The sequence below is a fragment of the Corapipo altera genome, unplaced genomic scaffold (genome assembly GCF_003945725.1).
Source record: "Corapipo altera isolate COAL_440 unplaced genomic scaffold, ASM394572v1 1, whole genome shotgun sequence".
Taxonomy (NCBI): Eukaryota; Metazoa; Chordata; class Aves; order Passeriformes; family Pipridae; genus Corapipo; species Corapipo altera.
In genome coordinates this window covers 26,740,818-26,758,840 of record NW_020884873.1, presented here as the reverse complement: position 1 = coordinate 26,758,840, position 18,023 = coordinate 26,740,818, and the positions used below count along the sequence as shown (strand labels likewise).

The following is an 18,023-nucleotide window of genomic DNA, read 5'->3' as shown; positions in this document are numbered from 1 at the left end:
TTGTTTTTTCCTAAACTGCATCTGTAATAGCAAGCTTTATACTGAAAGGCACAGGATGGGTTCATGGAGTTTAATTAATAACTCAAGTGTTAGCTTATCCTATAAAAACATTCACATGGCACAGAAAATTCTGAACACCTAGGAAGTTTTTTATTATTGAACAGTCATTGCTCAAAAAGAAAACCTTTGCAGACATTTCTGTTGAACTTTTCATGGGGAAAAGCTTTTTCTCCCCTTTTTGCTCCTTTTCTGCTTCAGGGCCAGGGTAAAATTGGCCCAGAAGAGACTTAAGTGACACAAATGAAATCCAAGCTTCCACTACCTAACTTTTTGAACATAATGCCTCTCTTCCTAGGTGAGGAGTTCTAAACTTGGACACCCAACTTATGAGGTTTTTTTCCATCCAGCATCAGAGTTGCCTTGGACAGCAAATTCGTGTCTATGGAAATTTGTTTGTCCATCTGTAATGACAGGAATAACAATTCTGTGCTTTGTAGATTACAAACCTATTTGGAGATTGGATTTTAGCTGGAGGCAATTAATTGGGGAGAGACTACAGTGAACAAAAATATGAATGTTTTGCTTGATCTGCTAGAAATGCATTTCCTAATTCACTAAATTTCTAGGCTATCTGTTTCTTGCACATCTGTTCAGACTGAGTACTGCTGCCCCGAGTTTTATTTCAGTACCAGGGAAGCCTCTGTTCATTCACGTACTACCTCTCTTTGTTACATTACGGAGGAGATCAACTGGGAGCTTCGGTTACAAAGTATCTCCAGTAAGACTTCTTTTTTACTGAAGTTTTACAGAAATCATTCCCAAATTGTATAGATTTTTGTTAGAACATAGTGACCTGCAGGACTTGGGATGTCAGGAATGTCTTCATTGACCTAGCCTGTTACGAGAAGCATTTCTTTTTGAGTACTTGTCTGCATACTCTTTTGTACTCCAACTTTGCATGACCCCTACCTTTAATGTCACAGTTTCCTGTTCCCAAGCACTCCCTGGGCAATAAAGGAATGAAATACAAACCTTTTGTAAAGATAATAATTGTCAATTAAAAAATAAATAAATAAAGACAGGTGTATCAAAGAGGAACAAAGGTAGCACCTCAAAAGCAAATTAAAGCAAACATATCAGTCTTCTTGAGAGCTTCTCGGTATGATAAAAATGCTTAAGGGCAACAAAATCATTATGATTTACCTAACAAAGATACTGTAAATAATTATTCTAGTGCATTGCCTCCTTATCAATCATTATTTTCTGAAGCACTTTCTTACTGTGTTTGTATTTCCTTTGGACTTTGAGTTTTACCTTTTCACATAAAATACTGTTTAGAGAATGTTCAAGTTAGTGGGTCTCTGACCTGTTCCATCTGAAGTCTAAAGTTGCTTTTGGAGGATGCTATTTAGTTGATATCTGGATAGTCTGAGAATGATCAATGCACTTGGAGCTGAGAAATTTGGATTTTGATTGTAGCATGTCTGAGCAATATGTGACAAATCCTGACTATGAAGGCAGGTTTAGATGCTGTCCTTTTGATTTACAATTACATTTAAATTTATTTTCAAATTAATTGAGGATGATTGCTCTGTAAGATGGACAATTTAAAGTGATAACCTGTCTCTTTTGTAATTGTTAGTAAGAACAGAACTAAGATTTTTACTTAAAGCTTTTGGTTTAGTTTTGTTCTATCCTTATATATCTTGATAAAGAGAAGTGGATTTTTTTGTTGGTTTTGTTTTTTTAAATTTTGTATTTAAAATAATCAAAACCTGAAGTATATAGCTGAGATTAATTTTTGCATTATGCGGAATTAAAACATAGACTTGAATTAAGGGTTGTTTTTTCTTTTTTTTTTTTTTAAAGTATTGCATGCACTTTTTCTTGCTTGAAAAGACATTCTGCACTGCTAATTGATAAGGCCAAAATAACCATTTACAGAAGAGTCATCCTGTGTTCCCTAACTGGCTTAAGCATTTTAAAAAACGGGAGTACAGTTTAAACTGAACCAAAAACCTCCCACCAAACAAAGCCCCTTTTCCTCAGAGAATGTCTGGGCAATTAGAAAGACTTGTGTTTATGTACCCATTCTGGAATTTGTGCTTTGTGTTCTCCCAATTCAATATTGGAAGAGGACAACTTAAGGAGAAAGGGGAAAAAAAAAAGACATCAAAAAGGTCAGTCAAAGAAAAAGTTATGGTCTTTTTTAGCGTACTGGAGGGGAAAAGTGTAAAATGGAGCCAGGGAAGAAAGGAAAATAATTTTAAGTTTATTAGCTCAAATCTGTACTATCTAAGTAAGCAGTAATGGTATGAAACTGAATGCTTTGTAATCAAATAGTGGAAAGGGTTCAATCTTTCAATCTACCTTAAGCCCAACCCTGTCCAGCTGAGCTGGTGCATCTGTTTCCTAGGCTGTGCTGCAAACTGAACTCAGAGGAAATGCAGGTAGAAAAATAGCCTTTAAACACACACATGCACCCACCTTGCCGAAAATATCCCAAATATATCTTTAGGAGTTATTTTAAACCTGAATCAATTCAGTTATATCCAGTTCTCATCATTGCCGTACAAATAGCTGTACTGGCAAACACTGAAAGGAAAGGTGAAGGAATGGAGAGAGGGGCATTTTGGGGACTGGGTGGTTAAGGACCTGGGCTGGCATGCTGCCAGACTATGACTTTCAGCTTCTATAAACTTTTTCAGAATATACCACTGGGGAAACTGAGACATGAGTATTTATGTTTAAAGAATAGTAAAACTATTGACTGTCTTCAGGATGGTCAGTGAAGTATGAACTGGTAAAAACAACTTCAAAAATGCTCCAGCTGATGGTAGGAGATGGTTTTGGGGTGACAAGCCCGTTTTTTTTCGTTGTGTTCTCATCTTTAGGCCAAGTATCTAGTGAATATAAAGTGATGGCTACTACACAAGACCAATTATCATGTGAGTCCTGATTTTTCACACCAGGTACACGTCAGCATCCCAGTGCAATTTGAGTAGACTGGCAGGGCTTCTGAACAAGGCAGCTGCAAAGCAGGACCACAAGCAGAGCAGATGAATGTTGCCCCTTATTTAGAAGCTATTCTTGAAGCACCTTAAAATTGTATATCATAGCTACTTATTTAGCTATCCAGCTCTTTTCTCTGTCATCTGTGTATTGGTTATTCAGTAGAACTTGGATGCTGATTTTTTTCCTTTTGCCAAGTTTTGTATTCCTGTCTGCCTGTGATGCTCTCACTCTGGCTGGAAAAGTTGTCAGTCTGGATTCCATTTCATTTGGTTAGCTCTGTTTTATTCTGACTAGCTGACAAGAATGTATTTACTGTCTTTAAGACAGAAGATTTTGATACACTTGTATTTATTGTGGTCACAAATTAGTTGTCTGAAATGAGACCTATTAAAAAAGTGGTGTTCCACTGGGGCAAACCATTCCTTATGAAAGAAAGTTAGACTTTTGTTTGATTTTTTCAGCATTTTAGACCTTGAGTCATTTCCAGTGTAAATTGCATAGCAGGTATGCAGATTGATTGAGATGTCAGGTATGACATGTATTAGATGATTGTACCTGTCAGCTGCTAGATTTGTGCAAGTTAAACCACTAAAGGTGAAGGAGTGGGAGGGGAGACTTGAATATGGGAGAGAGCTTGTTATGATAGAAAATATGCAAATTCAGAGGTCTAATTGCTTTGTACTTGCAATATGCAGCTTGAGAGCAGAAGCATTAATCAATAGTCTTCTGTCCAATTAATAGTGCAAACCTAATACAAACCCTACTGTGCTGTTTTTTCTTGTAGTGGTTTTTTTTTAGGTTTTCTTTTGTTTCCTTTGTTGGTTTTCTTTGGTTTTGTTTTGTTTTTTTTTTTTAATTTATTTTATTTTAAGTGGGAATGGAGCTGGATAACATTAGCAGTTAAAAAGATGGGGCAAATGCATTTAAAGCTCATTTTTAATATAATGGTAATGATAAAGTATTTATTGCTCTGTGGTTTATGTGTACAAACTGCCTTACAGAAAGAACTAAACCAGATGTATGTTCTACTAATGTTCCACTGCTACAATACAGTAACATTTTACCAGATCAACATATTGTTAGTACAGGGGGTTTGTTATACTAAAATAAGGAAATGTCTCTTTTCCCATCACTTATTTGATTAAAATCTCCCTCCGGGGGGTCTGTCTCACATGTGGAATTAGTTATTGGTATCTATAGCTTAACACGAACCACAAATTGGATTGCAGGATGTATTATCTAGTCTTCTGTGCTATTATAGCAGTACTGGTTTTCTAAAAAGCAATTTTATTAAAGGCTTATATTTTATTTAAGGTAATGATGTGAACCTGGAGCCTCCATGGATGACATGGTCAACCACCAAACCAAGTTTCATTAAACTCTACTTTCTTTTATGGTCTTGGAATAGCCTTGGTTGTGGGTGATATGTATGATTGCTGCTCGGTATTAGATAAAGCTACTGATTTTTGAGACCACTCTAAACTTCAAGTAAGCCACTTTCGGCATTCTTTGAAGTTGCTACTTTTAGAACTATTGTGCTTTGGAAAGCAATGTCAAAATAAAATGCTGCTCTTGATTAAAATTTGCAGTTTTATCTTTCTCTTCTGAGAAGCTCTAAAGCCTTAGCAATGTAGTAGTTGGTCTTGCTTATTTTTCACCTCTTCTCCATCTACAAGTTATGCTATTTTGCAGTAGTGTTTCATCGTTATTTAAAATCTATTTTCTGCTTATTTTCTACTACCTAATGAATTTTATTATACTTGAAATTACCCACAGGTCTTGATATTTTGACAGATCTGATCGGTAACCTATTATTTTGTGAGTTATTTCTCTTTTGAGCACCCTATGTCTTTGAAATATAGCATTTACAGTGTTTAGACTGTTAGAGGAGTAGCTGCTCTCTTGCAGGACAGACTTCATTCTTAGAGTCAGATATTTAGTAAGTTTATTTTCCCTTGACGCTGTTTTTATTCCAGTTAAAAATAATAAATAATTTACAACTTCAAAAGATGATTTGACCTCTTGCAGGTTCATTTTGTCTAACAAGAGCTGCATATTCAAGTGTGCAAAGCTGTTAAATACTGCACTGGTGGGCTGGGTAACCTTTAGCATTTTGAGAGCTGTGGAAAAGACTGGGGGCTCCATTGCCAGCTGGGGCCCCATTTATTCCCTAGCATGTCTCATTCTGCGGTGGTCAGCTTGGGGTTAATTTTCCAGACAGCTTTAAGGCTGTACAAAATTGTGGAAATGCTGAGCCGAATGTGCCTGCACATACATTGCTCATCTTTGCAGATGAGCCAGCCTGATTATTTTCTCTTCACTCTGCTGGATGGCAACAGCATGATGCCTGTGCAGTCTTGACCAGTACACCCCCCCCCCCCCAGCAGATATTTTCTAGACAAAAGAAGCTTTTTGCAATTTACTTCTCTCTTGACAATTTCAAGTAGCTAGTACTGTGATTTCCTGTAGTTCCCACAGCTCCTTGAGGGTTTTTTGTTTGATCCTGAAATAAGAAAAGCAAGATTGGCCTCCACTATCTTCTCAGAGGTATTGATCTCCTGCAGGTCCCTGTGATGTCAGTGGAATGGTACACAATTGGACATCAATATGTATAAATAGCTGTTGTTTCCTGAAAATATTTCCATGGGGTGATTTAAACAGATCACATATGATAGAAATACAGCATCCTAAGGCAAATTTATCCATGTTGTATCTTTTTAAAAATGAGGAATCATAAGCTGTCTTGCTGAAGTCACCGACACTGGCGTAACATGGATTATATTTTAATATTAAATCTGTAATATCTTTATTGGAATTGCCACTAAAATCCTCATCACTTTTATCTACTCACTGAAGTCTAAAATAATATTTAGGAGCTTATATTTGAGAATACCTCTCTGGAAAGATGAAAAAGGCAAAGTTTCTTTAGTAAATGACTAAGTAAATAAAAAAAAGAGAGAAGGCTTTTCATATTTACGGGAACTGTGAAGAGCCTTCAGTTTAACAGAGAGGTTAGTTTGCCAGAGGAAGGTTGTCACTGTCTTCAGTAATGCATAAGATTTAAACTGTGTTATAGCATACAAAGTATGCTGTGTTCTTCCATTCTTCCCTGCTGTGGCTTAACCGCAGCCCACACAGCCGCTTGCACACTGTCCCCAGTAGGATGGGGAAGGGGAAAAGTTAGAAAACTAATGGATTGAGATAAAAACAGTTTAGTAGATAAATGCAAAAGCTGCTTGCACAAACAAAGCAAAGAATTAATTCACTACTGCTGGTGGGCAGGCAGGTGTTCAGGAGAGCAGGACTCTATCATGTGTTATGGTTACTTGGGAAGACAAATGACATCACCCTGAATATTTGGCCCTTCCTTCTTCTTCCCCCAGTTTTCTATGCTGAGCATGATGCCATATAATATCCCTATGATCAGCTGTCCTGGCTGTGTCCCTTCCCAACTCCTTGTGCACCCCCAGCCTCCTCGCTGGTGGGGTGGTGTGAGGAACAGAAAAGGCCTTGACACTCTGTGAGCACTGCTCAATATAACAAAAACATCTCTGTGTTATCAACACTGTTTCCAGCACATAATCCAGATAAATCCGAAACATAACCCATTCTAGCTACTATCAAGAAAATGAACAAACCAGCCCAAATCAGTACCTTCTCTCTGGCTTAAAAGGGATCTTTTTAAGAGTCACAAGGTGAGAAAGTTTCCACAGGCTTTGCACAATTTTCATTAGTGCTTATTTTTTCTTTTGAGGTTGTATGCCAATTATTGACATCAAGAACAGCATGACTTTTTCATAGTGTTGTGTATTGGACTCACTACTTTCCAGTCTATAAAACCTTTGCAAATAGTATAAACCTGAAAATGTTACTGTCTTAGTTTTTAATGTTTTTCAAAATATTTAAGGAATCAATTGAAAGCACCAAGCTTACTAACAACTGTGTTTCAGAATATTAGGCATTTACAGGTGTAGGTTTTTCTTCATCTTAGTGATTATTTTAGCTCCCTAATTAGAGAAGCTCTTTAAAACTGTTTTTGCAGAAGCTGGCAATTTTCCTGTTTAAAATATCAGTATTAAAGAACAGTTAAATTTCATGCTTTTTGTTAGAGTCGGTCAGTGTTTATATGTTTAATACTTAAGTATATTTTGTGCTGAGATATGGGGACTTGGGTACCTGTGAACTTTGAGAGATAAGAAATATAGGCAGCTTTACCCAGTCTTCAGATTTCCATTTGTCCACTAGCTAGAAAGCCATGTTCCTTTCCCCCTAGCTTTGATTCTTCCATGGGTCCATTGTCTGGGTACTGGCCACAAAATGGGAAAACCAACATACAGTGCTAAAGCTGAGTGATATTTCAGTGAGTTAAATGTTTCCTGGTGTAATTCCTTTTGTCAGATTTGCTTCGGGTGATGCCTTTCTGCTTAAACCTGGTTTAGTGCCTTGGTTAAAATGCATGTGTTCATGGTTATATTCATCAAGTATGGATTGTGTTTGTTACGTCACACAAAGTTTATACCTGTACCTGTATGTACATAAATGCTTTACATTAGCCTCCTAATGTCATGTTTAGACAACTAAATGTCCTGATTTGATGAAGTGTTGAATGCTTGTAGCTCCTGGTAAGCTTTACCTAATGAACACATTGCACTTGGTCAATCACAGCTAAATAACAAGTTAAACTTTCTGCTCCCAGCAGTCAGGGCATGCAATAATAGTGACAGAAGAGGCAAAACCTCTAAATGTGTCCCCAGTCAGAATCAAATAGATTAGGGAGCAGGTGCAGCTTCTGTATGCCCTGAGTTCTGACTCCCAGCGGTATGTTACAGCACCTTTGGGAAAGATAGCACTGCTGAGAGTACGTGAAGATCAGGCTCCTGATTTTTGAGTATCTTAACTGTAGTTGTCTAAGTTTCAGAACTGTAGTGCTCTGACAGCATTACCTGAGGCTATTCTCAGTTGTCTTCTTAGAGTCCTAACAAGAAAGAGCCATTCCTGGTACACGAGCATAAGCTCCGATTCCAGACCCAGGAGAATATGTTTTGAAGGAGTGGAAACATATGCAAACCCTAAGTCACAGGGGAGACTTTTCTCTTGGTATTAGGTTTAATTTTGAATTTCCTGGCTCATGCTCATTTTCATTTAAGTCGTAAAGATTCAATGATTATGTGCGCGCTTTTTCTGAGTGATTCTAAACATTAACCTATGTAGACAGTTACAATATTAAAGAGGGGCAAAGTACAAGTATATGAGATTTACAGTGGAAACAACCAGTTGTGATAGAAGGCAGCAAACATTTTTTGTCGTATTTACTAGAGGAACTGAACAATATTTTGTACATATGCCTGGATTTCTTTTTCCAGCTACAATGTAGATTAGGTATGGGGAGGGAAGGAATCCAGGCTTGCAGTTCTGTGGCTATCTTTATGGCTCAGTTATTAGGAGGTGAATTTCTAGCCTCGCTAACCTTGAATGTCACTTAGAAAAGAGAAGAATCTCTTAATGCTGTGGATAGTCCACATTGAGAGAAGGGAAAAAAGAAAAATATTTTTTATTCCCAAGTTTCTAGGAAACTAGTTGAAAATGCACACACAGAAATTACATTAAAATTATCCAAAAGCTTTTGGGGGAGGGGGGAGAGAGAATTTTTGTACTTGACTCTTAAATGCCAGGTAGAACATATGTACCTTTTTATGATCAGAATGGTAAGACTTTCAGACACATACACAGATTGTTTTTAAGGCTGTAGATTTGATTAGGTTGTGCAAAAGTCAGAGCTTCTGTGACATTTAATCACCAAAATCTTGTTTTTCTCCTTGACAATAAAATATGGAAATAAATTCCCATAGCAACAAAGTCTTTAAAGTTAGTGTAGGGACATATTGAGTTAATAAAGGCAATGAGGGAGCAAGGGAAAAGAGAGGGTAGAATTGTGTTGAGTCTCTGTAAATTCGTTCTCTCCCAGAAAACAGGACTTTGGGGGTTATGGTCAAATTTTTTGCATGTTTTAGTCTGCATGTTTTAAAAGTATCCTGGGTAGTTTGTACTGCTGTAGAGTACAATGAAGCTTGCATCAACAGCAGTGTTTATTTAGTAGGGATTGTGAGATTATGGTTTATTTTTAAAATACACGTTTATTATAGTTCTATCTCTTACTTGAAGATTTTTCTCCTTGAAAGACATTATTAGAAGCGGCAAAACACCACCACAAAATAGCTCCCCTGAGTTTTAAAATAGAAGCAATGCCAATCTTTTTAACTTTAACTCTTGCTTCTTTGTACTACTTCATATATAACATTTTTGGCTTCTTGTAATTTGAAATCTGAGGAAAGGCAGCATTAGCAATTTTGTAGAGTGATTTTGCTTTGTTTGTTTGTTTAAACCATTATATTTTTACCTCTTCTGACATGAGCTGTTAACCCAGAAGATGACATTTTGTGGGTAATTCCGGTTGAGAGTATGGATTGAAAAACACCAGGTTCCATGATTATACAATTCTATTTAGTTACAAACAAAATCCAAAGTATAATTTCTTTGAGAACAAAAAGTATCAATCTATGTATCTTTATCCCAGTTTAAACCCAGCTAGAAGGTACCTGCATAATGTATATTTTTACCTTACTTCCTTTGCCGCTTCTCTGATCTCTTACTGATTCACATACATACATACATACCAAACCAAACCAATCCCTCTCCACTCCAAGCTAGGCAAGAAGAAAATCCTAAACAAAAACAAAACAACAACAACAACAACTCCCTCAAAACAAACAAAAAACCGCAACCATCCCACCTTCTGTCCATGTATCTTTGTTCTGGTAATGACATTTTTCCTTGGAAGATGATATCAATTAATTATTTCAGTCAACTTCTGTAAAAGATGTTAGTGGTAAGAAGCTCTTATCCTGGGTTAAGCCTGTACTATAGTATGCAGTTATTGATAATGGTAAAATGTGAAAATATCCAAGCAAGCTGACTTAAGGGACCTTGGTGCAGACTGCAGAAATGGGTTGAAAGACAAGGCAAGTAGATGGGGGCCTTGGCTACCTGATACTAGATTGATACTACAGCATAAAGTTTGAAGCTGGCCAGACAGGTACATGTGTGCTGATTTCATAATTTGACCCAAGTATTTTTGAGCCCTCTTTTTATCAGGACACCTTGTAGTCAAAATAAGTTAGCGCTATGATCATCTTGGGCCTTTCAAAATCAGAGTGTTAATAATTGAGAGGTAAACATTAACTTTGGAAATTTTTAATTTGCTTTCTGTTTTGCCAATCTGTAGAGTAAACCTTTTCAGGATTTCATCTCTAATCATGAAGTTTGAAAAGGGGAAAGAAAAATTCCTTACTTGCTGAAAATTGTGCTTCTTACTCGATGTTAGGATACTTTCAGATAAAACTATGACCTGGCTGCAGTTGTGGCAGATTACTTATCTAGAATCCCACTTTTAACCTGCAGTTACACTTCAGGCGCAATATTTTTTTTGGGGAAAAAAAAAGGATAGCGCAATCAGTATCTGTTTTATATTTGAATTATTGTTTTGATAACTCTGTGTTGATGTATCTTTTTGAAGACGTGGTTTCTAAATGCATCTTCGAAAACAATGCCTCTTTTAAATCTATTGATTTTCAGTCTAGAAAATTGTTTCCACTCTAAAATAGACCTTGATATATATGGTACTATGTTAGCTCTAAATGCTTGCAAATAACCATTTCTACCTTGGCACTGCTGTTGTGTTGTCAGCAATCTGTGATTGCCCAGTAGCGAAAAAGGTTGATGTGTCCTTGTGCTCTTGGGTTGGTCTCCAAGGCTCTGGAGCACCCAGATGGCTGCTCTGTGCTCTGATAATCCGATAAGAACCCCTGCCATCATCAAGTGAAATAATGAAGATACAGGTGTCAGTGTGACCTCTTCACTAATATCTGCCTTACTCATATTTGTGACTGCAAATCTGCATCCAGTATCTGTGCTATAGCTACATGGCATAGATAGCTCCTTCAGTTATAGCCTGGTTTCCTACTAGAAATGAATTCAGTCTGAAATTATAACCTTATTCTGAAGCAGCAGTTACTTAGTAGGCTTTTTAATGAAGACAGTGCTCTTTGACTTAGTCCTTAATGCTCGGTGTTTTTAGCTTCAGGTCTATACCATCCTAACTTTTAGGGTTTTTTTCTGTGATATTAGAATGCAAGAATTTCAGTACCTGCTTATGTCCAACTCTTTGGACTAGCTACCTAAATTATAAGGAAAAAAGGGAGAAATTAGTAATGATGAAAAAAAAAGAATTGATTGAAAAGTTTATCATATGAAAATTTGAGAACCTATAAAGGTTAAATATTCCTATATTAATCAGCAAAGTTGTTCTTATCAGCCAGATGATACAACACCTGTTTTCTGTCCTTATTGTATGTACTGCTTGTACATTTTCTTATAAGTTTTGGCAGACTAATGAAAAGTGAAATTTTATAAAATCTTATTTGATATGTGACCTTCCATTCTTTGGCTCTTGGTGGTTAGCAACCAACCTACTACCTCACTGGGGTAATAAATTCATGTTTTAATGCAGTTATTTGTTTTACTTGTAGTGTAGCAGACAGCTTCAAACCCTCAGAGAGCGCTTTTTAAGTCCATCTGTCTGTCTGCTCTGTTTTGCTATTTCATCCTCTGGGCATGGTTACAGTGTTTAGATTAAATGTTCTATTACTGTGATACACAAATAATTTAAAATACTGATTTTTTTTTTAAAAAAAGGTATTTAAAAGAACCCAAAACGTACATGTCTGAAAACTCACTGCAGGCTTAACCTTTTTATGAGTCCTAAAGCCATACTGCTCAGCATCAACAGATTTTCTCCAAACCTATCAACATGAAGAGGCACAGCAAAATAACTTCAAAATTTTCTAACTGAAAGTCCTGGAAGTGCTTTTTAAGGAAACTAATTTTTCTGTGCATTAAAGGAAATAAGTAAATTTTTCCATTTTTTTTGCCCTGTTGATAAGGTCAATGGCTGTGGAAATTTAAGTCTATCATGTTTTCTTTACAGTTTTTTTGATAAACCGATATATTCTGCCATTAGCTGGCTGTACTGCGTATTGTAAATTACATAAGCTGCTTGCAGAAATACAGACTCCTCATGAAAACGTAATGAAATGTAAATGTCCAGTTAACAGTGTCACAACTTCTGCAGTTCTACACTTGAATGTTTCATCCTTATTCTATGTATGTGCTGTCCTTAAGAGTGAAGACCATGGTTTTAATGTGGGACCATTGACTTTTTCTGGACTTTGTCCTGTGAAGATCTTACTGAACCCTGAAGCAGGGCTTCATGTTCAAAAGTGGTTGTTTTGATATATCTGATGATCTAGTGAAAGCTGCCTTTATGATGTGCTTAAGCTGTCATGGGTGCACCTCTACTTGTATGTGGGAAATAATGACGTTCTTCCTGGTGGAAATAGTTTGAAATCTAGTTCTGATGTAACTAATGCTAAACGTTTTTTCTTCAGTGAAAAAACTTGTTTGCAAACTCATGCAAATTCTTAGTCAAGATTTACTTCACAAATTTAGCTTTGGTTGCTATTTGACTGTGTTTTCTTGGTGTAGGTCAGAAATGACTGGGCCTGAAGAGAAATTACCTAGAGATAACTCTCCCCAAAAATGGGAGGCTGGTTAAACAAGATCATTAGTTAAAAGGCTTTTATTTTTCTGATAAGTTAGTGCATGGTTTTCAAAGTCCATCTGAAACAAAGTTCTCTTGCTATTTTTCAAATTGTTAGAGATAAGCAGAGAAGGGAAAAATGATTATGTTTCCTGTATCATGCATAGAGAAAAATATTTCATTTCTTGTATCCTTTGGATGGTAAAAAGTTCAGTAGTGGGTAATATAGGTAAATAAATCCTAAATGTTAACTCACAGCTACTTCAGATAGGAAATGTTAATGAAGCTGAGGCTACCACTGAAGTCTAGTTAATCAATTTCCGTATTAAATTTGGTACCCCACTGAACACTAAGGACTTGCCATCTAAAGTTAACAGCAGCAATGGACAATAAAGGATTATTGTTCTACTAGAAGATTCCTCTAAGTGTAGGATTGTACTACATATGTCCATGGGGTTTATCCCCATCTCTGAAAATCTGTGATATTTTTCAAAGCATGCACAAAAAATTATTTGGATGAAGATCACATTGAAATGCTTGATGCAAAGTCAAAATTTCTATCGCTAAATCATAGTTAATCTTGCTGTAGCCCATTTGAACTGCCTGTTGGGAAAATCCAGATTTGATATGTTGCAGGAAAGAAGATTGTTGTGGAGCTGCTTAAATATGAAAGTTGTGGGTAAGTGATTGGAAATATCAGGATCATAAGACATGATTTTGTGCCCAAATATAATTTTTCATGAAGTTAACAAGCCTTTTTAATAACAAGCAACATTACCTTTGTAAAAGGGAAATAAAAGAATACACGGACAGATATATCTTTTAGAAGAAATCCAAGGAGAGTGAAAACCGGAGTGATTTAGTGGTTGCCAAAGAGTGTGAAGTGAGAGAGACTGTTAGCAGTTGAGAAGAAGGATGAACTTCATTAGAGACAATGAGGAGGGGCTGACAAAATCTCCCCCAAAATACCACACTCCTGCAAAATCAGGGTGGAGACTTTGTGACTAGAATTACTTATAAGAGTAACAACACAATTTGAGCAGCTGGGAAGAAAGGAAGAACATAGATGAATTTAATCCTGTTTTCTTTTTGTTTACAAAGACTGTAAAGTAAAACAAGATGATGAAGAGAATGGAGTGTAATAAGAAAAATATGAATGCGTAATCTTGTTGGATCTTGAGTTCGTAGTTTAAATTATAGATCAGGCTTTAATGTTTTAAAGCCTCTCAGTAGAAGTCATAGTATACAGAGAGGAATGTGTGTGTAGTTGTATTTTCATATACGTTCATTTAATAGGTAGATCATACACAGTGCTATTAGTAAAATTCTGAAGAAGTGGTGGATCATCTTACCTAGAAATTCCAAATTTTAACATGTAAATGATTTAATTAAAAATACAAAAATTTTTTCCAGTAGTTTTAAAATTTTGTTGTCTGAATTTTGAATCTTGTTCTTCTGGTATATTTCTTCTCCCTCTCAATTTTACTTTAAAAATAATTCATATTGATATTGTGAAGACTGTCACCAAGTGGATGAAAACCTGAGTAGCCGACAGACAAACCAGAGGTATAAATGACTGTGTCACAAATAACTGGAATGTTAGAGGCTTATATTTAGGTCTGTAGTATGCTTTGTCTTTGTAAATATTTTATAAGGGTCCCAAAGGAAATTTGTAGAGGATTTTGAAATTAAAGGACTCAAATATACCACAATTGAAAGGGGATGACACAAATGACAGCTCCTAAGCTAACATAGGTAGTCTTTTGAGGTAATTTGAAACATTTCCAGATGACTAAGAAACATCTATTTTTTGCATATTGACCTTTTATTAGAACAGAGGATCTGAAAAAGGTGCTTTCTTGTTTTGTTTTGGCATATAGACTCAACCCTTGTGCCACTTTGCACCTTGCCCATCTGCTGCAATTTTTATGCTGCCAAGTGTTTATTTAATAGGCACTCTATTGTGCTCAAGTATACAGTTGGAACTGGAAGCAGGGACCTAAACTTGATGATGTGCAATTTCAAAGTGGCTTTAAGAGATTAGGGTAATGTACTTCTAAGAAATTATAATCTAAAACTAATGATCACAGATGTTCACTTAGGTAAAAGAAAGAAAGTTAGGATATAGCTTTGCCCTTGCTATCTTCACTTAACTTTTCAAAGTATTGCTAACTTATGCCATTAACTGTTAGTTCAGAAGAGTGCCCTTGGGATTGAATTAAAGACGGTTTATAGTCCTGTATTTTATGAGGATATATGTAACCAATTAGGTACTACCACTGAAAATGGATTAGAAATGTGGATATGAAAATATATTTGAAAAAATGCTACTTAAAGCAGGGGATTTGTTTAAAAAAAGGACAACTGTGTAAAGAAATCTTGGGTGGTGGTGTCGCAAAATACAAACCAGATGTTAGAAGAGGAGTAATTTGAAGATGCTAATTGTGAAAATGTGTCCTGCCATATCTTCCTAAAGATGATCAGGATTGAAACAGATTCTATGGGCTGTGTCATTCTGTCGTAATGCAAGAATGAAGTTATTCCTTGCTATACAACATTTTAGTATTTAAAAGCCAAAATTTTTTACAGAATTATGAGATAATTGTGGGTAAAAATGTTAGAAACCAGACAAGAGCAGCAAAAAGTCAGGGGCGGCTAGATGCTTTTATTTTGTTTTATTTTTTATTAGGTAAGCCAGAAAACAAAACATGCAAGTTTAGCGTGATGATGACAGAGTTGACTGTTAATTTAGAAATAATTGAATAATAAAAATATAATGCTTGAATGTACTCTTTACATATTCTCTAGCAAAGACCAAGCCTCTCTTATACCGAGTTGTGGGAATATTCCTTCAAGTTAAAGATGGAAGCCTATTACGTAGTGTGAACAGAGCCTGATTGGAAAAGTTTATAATCAGGAGGAAAAAGGTAGATAAATTGTGGAAATGGAATGTGTTCCTGATTCACAGTCTGATATCTTAAGATCTTGTCTTTACTTTGTCAGAAGAAACATGTCCTATAAAAATGTAAATCTGAAGAAAGGAGAGGTGAAAATATAAGTTAGCTGTAGAAGCTCACTGGCAGAACTTGTCAGTCCAGACTCTGCGATAACCACACAACAGATCAGGCCAAGAGCTGAACAAGACTTTTATGTAACTGGTTTCTGCAAAATAGCCCTTTACTTTAGAACATACACACCAAATCTAAACATAATTCATTTGTACATGCCAAGACTGTGAATTTGCCATTGAAGGCTTTATTTTAGGAAAGATAAAAACCAATTACTCTCATGTTAGCTCTGTGCTGTCCCAAGGACCCAACTCTTTATTCTTGTTTTAATGTCATCAATGATAACCTAAAGGTGAAAAGTTCAAAGTCTTATCTAAATATATAATCTTTAAAATTCCGGCAAGAAAATGAAGTAGGAAAAGAATCGCTGAACCTGAAAAACCTGCTAATTGCCCATACATCTCTAGCCACTGTGTGAAGTTTGTCAGTGAGACTGAGTGGTGTGCATGTCTCTCTCTAGGTCTAGTAGAAATTTTTATTACAAAGAAGGATTTAAAAGTGCATTTGGCCAATCCTACTTTATACTGTCAACTATTATTTAGATAAATGTTAAATAGCAACTGATTAGAAAGCCTAGACAGCTGACAGTAGATTTTTTTTTGAGTTCAGGGGATAAGCTGAAGAGCATTTAGCATATTTTAACATTTTATTGTGTATCTGTGTAAAATACCAACCTCTGAGAAGGTTGTGCTGTCATGTCTCTCCCCTGTCAAGTAAATTATCATAACACTATGTGTGAAGCACCAGGAGGTTCTCACTTCCTCCACTCATCAAACCTAAAAGGGAAAATATCGTCCCACAAAATTAGTGAATCTTATGATACATTTTTACAGAACATTGTGTCTTCTGTTTTATGAACTATGTTATGTGTAATACTTAAAACCAAAGTTGTCAGTCTGAAAGTAACATCACTAATGAAAGTTGATCAGTCAGTTTATTTATAATGGAGTCTTCAGACCCCAGGGCACTTCTCAGTTAGTAAGCAAGAGTAAAGCTTGTTGAGATCTGCATCACTGAAATAGCTTAGGAAAAACTCGGTGGGAAAAGCTAAGTCTTAAGCTGACAGTTTTAACATCTGATCCATAACTACACAGATGACTGCTGGTCACATTTCGGGCATGAACCTGGAAAGTCCCAATCCGTCAACCTGGTTCTCTACAGGATCTCCCGGGATATCTGTCACAACCATAGCACTGGGGGCTCTAGGAATCAAGGCAATGGAGTGATTCAGCAGCATAGTTCCTTGTGTGGAGGGGCAAAGGGACAACACATTTTGGACCTTGCTTCAAAGAAACAGAGACCTGATGCCAAGTACTGGAAGTAGATAATTTATTATGAATCAGAGAAATACAAATATATTAAAAGCCATGTCAAGCTTATAAGTGATTAGCACAACTGTGTTTCCTGCTGTGTATCTTCCTTTTCAAATTCTTCAAGTTCTGTTTTGTACTCCAGAAGGAATTTAATTTCAGAACACTTCCTGATAATACTTGAACCTTGGCGTTTTTAGCTATCTCAGTGTTAACTTCTTCCCAGGCATTCAAAACAGCATTGTTGAAACTTTCCTCCCAGTGTCCTCCTAAAGTGCCCTCAACAAGCAGATGTTAGTTCCAAACTTATTTTTAGAATTTACAGCCTAGGTATAAAAATCATCTAGGTAAAAATTTAGCACAATGCATAAAGTGACAGAAAACATGTTTAGTATTCCTAAACTATAGATAGAAAATTAGCAAATTTAATCTCACAAAAGATCTTTAACAAGTTAATCTCTACATGGTGTTGTATCAGAAACTAGTTTTAGTATAAGCTTATTTTAAAAGACACACAGATTACGTTACTATACTTGGTATTTCTCTCCACCTTTCTACTTATTTACTGTAGTGTTCATCAGTCAAGGAGAAGCCAATCCGACAGAGGATCAATTGTTTTTTCCCCTCTTTTTTCCCTCCTTTGTAATAGAATATTTTCTGTGGCTACTTGATCAAATTTCTCAATCTTCTTACAGCTAATTTAGAGCTTTCAAAGAGTATTTGTTTCTTTTTTTCCTTTAAAAATAAAATAACTGGTTGTAGTGGCAGGAAATGCTTCTTGAAAATGGTGTGCAGCTATTTGAATGCTTTAATATTTAAAAATAATAACATTATTTCATTTTCCCTTAGTAGTTCTAAAAAGTTTCATCCATTCTAGAAAACATGACTAGGAAAGGGCAGTATAATGTGACTACTATTCTTATAGCTGGTTATCACAGATATTTATCAGAAAAAGGAAAAAAAATGTTTACCTCA

The 18,023-nt window shown here is 36.0% G+C and overlaps 1 protein-coding gene across 3 annotated transcripts in view; it reads left to right on the top strand.

Annotated features, from left to right (window-relative positions):
- TMTC2 (transmembrane and tetratricopeptide repeat containing 2) overlaps window positions 1-18,023 on the top strand; it is a 244,703-nt gene that overhangs the window by 103,180 nt on the left and 123,500 nt on the right. The window lies entirely within an intron of this gene.